The 2,477-nt window shown below is 40.5% G+C and overlaps 1 non-coding gene across 1 annotated transcript; it reads right to left on the bottom strand.

The window, feature by feature from the left end:
- Positions 1-253: 253 nt before the first annotated feature.
- On the bottom strand, positions 254-357 carry LOC127901588 (small nucleolar RNA R71). The gene has a single exon (XR_008053832.1). It is a non-coding gene; the product is annotated as a small nucleolar RNA R71 (small nucleolar RNA).
- Positions 358-2,477: the final 2,120 nt, after the last annotated feature.

Below are 2,477 nucleotides of genomic sequence, written 5' to 3'. Positions count from 1 at the left end.
TTGTCTCCCAACATTCTATGACCTAGAAAATGAGGATCCATATAATCATCTAAATGATTTTCATGCCATTTGTCAAACTTTTAAATATGAAAATTTTTCAGACGATGATGTTAAACTTAGACTATTCCCATTTTCTTTAAAGGATAGAGCTCGTTCATGGTTAAATAGTTTACTTGCTAATAGCATTTCATCATGGGAACAAATGGTAACGAAATTTTTGAATAAATATTTCCCAGTGCATAAAACCAATGCTATTCGCAGGGAAATTTCAGAGTTTACACAGAGAGAAGACGAGCAGTTTTTCGAAACATGGGAGCGATTCAATGGGCTACTCTTGAAGTGTCCACATCATGGGTACGAGAAATGGCACCAATGCCAATACTTTTTGGAGGGATTATTACCGAATGTGCAAGAATGGCTAATGGCAACAAGTGGAGGAGAGCTAATGTCAAAAAGTGCATCAAAGATTTGGGAATTCTTCCAGCGACAAGCGGATAATTCCCAACAACGGAGTCGATCACTCAGGAATACTAGAAGAATTAAGGGAGTAAATGAGGTTCACATTGGCGAGTCAACTTCAGAAATTAAAGAAGTCAAAGCGATAATTGAAGGTCTCTCTCGACAAATAGCATCATTATCGACTGCTCTGATACCACTCCGTTTAACTTGAGACTTTTCAAACCAGTTTTCTTTGCTAGGTTATACAACCCTAAAACAGCTTTCCTTAGCTTAAAACGGGTACCAAACCAGATAAGAAAACAGCTAAAGACCGTCTCAAGTGTTCTGATACACAGGATCCTTCATACAAAGGCAAGTGTAGAGCATACTAACTTGGTTTTGAACAAACTCGTTTTTAAAATTTTCCTTATTCTTTTTCTTATCTATTTCAGAGCTCCATAGAACTTAAGAAAGAGGAGTTTAGAGAGACATGGATAATAGAACACTCAATATATTATTTTAAGGCTCACCTCTTACTTAGTGAAAAACTAAGAGGAGGCTCCCTTATATAGGGATTACAACGGGAGAAAGCCAAAGTTTGAAAAGTGAGACAGGACCCTCATCTTTTCAAAAAGCAAACAACTTTAATAAAGTAAAGTAGGGATAGGGACCCCTAACTTTATCTTTTACAGAAAAAGACAAGACATAAAAGCTACTTTAATAAAGTAAAGTAGGGATAGGGACCCCTAACTTTATCTTTTACAGAAAAAGACAAGACATAAAAGCTACTTTAATAAAGTAAAGTAGGGATAGGGACCCCTAACTTTATCTTTTACATAAAAAGACAAGACATAAAAGCTACTTTAATAAAGTAAAGTAGGGACAGGACCCCCTAACTTTATCTTTTACATAAAAGACAAGACATGCGGCGGAGATTACGGAGAGGATAGATTCATCCCGTAATCATCTGAGCTGGAGCTGGATTCAAATCTGCGGTAGTTGACGCAGCTTTTGTGGCAATTGGCTCCATGAGGTTCACAGAATAAGGTGCACTGTTCTAGATAAGTAGGGCCATCATACTGAGGACATCCTTTAGCATGGACAATCCCGGGAATGCAGAGAGATCTGCATTGTGATGGTGGATGAGTGATGATGGGCTCAGATTGTGAAATGACTCGTGATGACTGGCCTTGTTCTGGTGGAGTCTGAAACTCTTGGAGGAGTTGACTGAGCGGTAAAAAGTCATCTTCAGGATCCTGAGAATCCTGGTAGTAAATCTGTGGAGGAGTATCTGGACGTTCTTCTTTGATAATAATACCTTTGCTAGAACCAGAAGGATTAGGTACCATGAACATGTCATGACGAGGTCCAATAGAACTGGAGATGATGTCTTGTGGTGGTGGAGGAACATGATTTAAGGACAGGAGATGATTCATGAGAGCCTTTTTGAACATGGGGTCTTGATCCAGTGTGCTGGGATGAGGGGTTGTGTGGTAGTGGCTGATTTGTGGTTGAGCAAAGAAGGCGGCTGTCTCTGGGTGACGGAAATATGGTCGGTGAACTATGAACACGGATGTGAATTTTTCAGCTTCATGAGAAGGGATGGTGGAAAGATGATGGTTGTGACTAAGCTGCTGGAGTTGGGATCTCCATTGAGGAATAGGAGAGAACCATTCTAACAGAGTCCATAACAGAGAAGTAGCCTTGGAAGGATTATTGAGGGTGTTGACTGTGTAGGCTAAGGGGATGATTAACTGAGTTGCATGGAGTGCAGTTAAGCACCAGAAATACCAGAGTTCATCGTCACTGATATCCCGGACAGAGGGGATGAAGAATCCGGTGAGGAAGAGATTCTCGGGATGAAAAGTGAGGAACTGATTGTGAGGGTTTTCTTCAAGGAAGAAAGCTTTCATGTAGTAGCGGAAAAGAAATTGTTTAGCAAACTCCTGAAGGCGGTAGAGGGAAGGAAAAGTTTGTACAGGCCGTGGGAAGGTCTTTTGGGTAAGAGCCTTAGAAGGCAGAGAGGTAGCAGTAGATCT

This window comes from Citrus sinensis, chromosome 3 (assembly GCF_022201045.2).
Source record: "Citrus sinensis cultivar Valencia sweet orange chromosome 3, DVS_A1.0, whole genome shotgun sequence".
In the NCBI taxonomy this organism is placed as follows: domain Eukaryota; kingdom Viridiplantae; phylum Streptophyta; class Magnoliopsida; order Sapindales; family Rutaceae; genus Citrus; species Citrus sinensis.
Note: the sequence above shows the minus strand (reverse complement) of the source record. Positions and strands in the feature narration are given on the sequence as shown.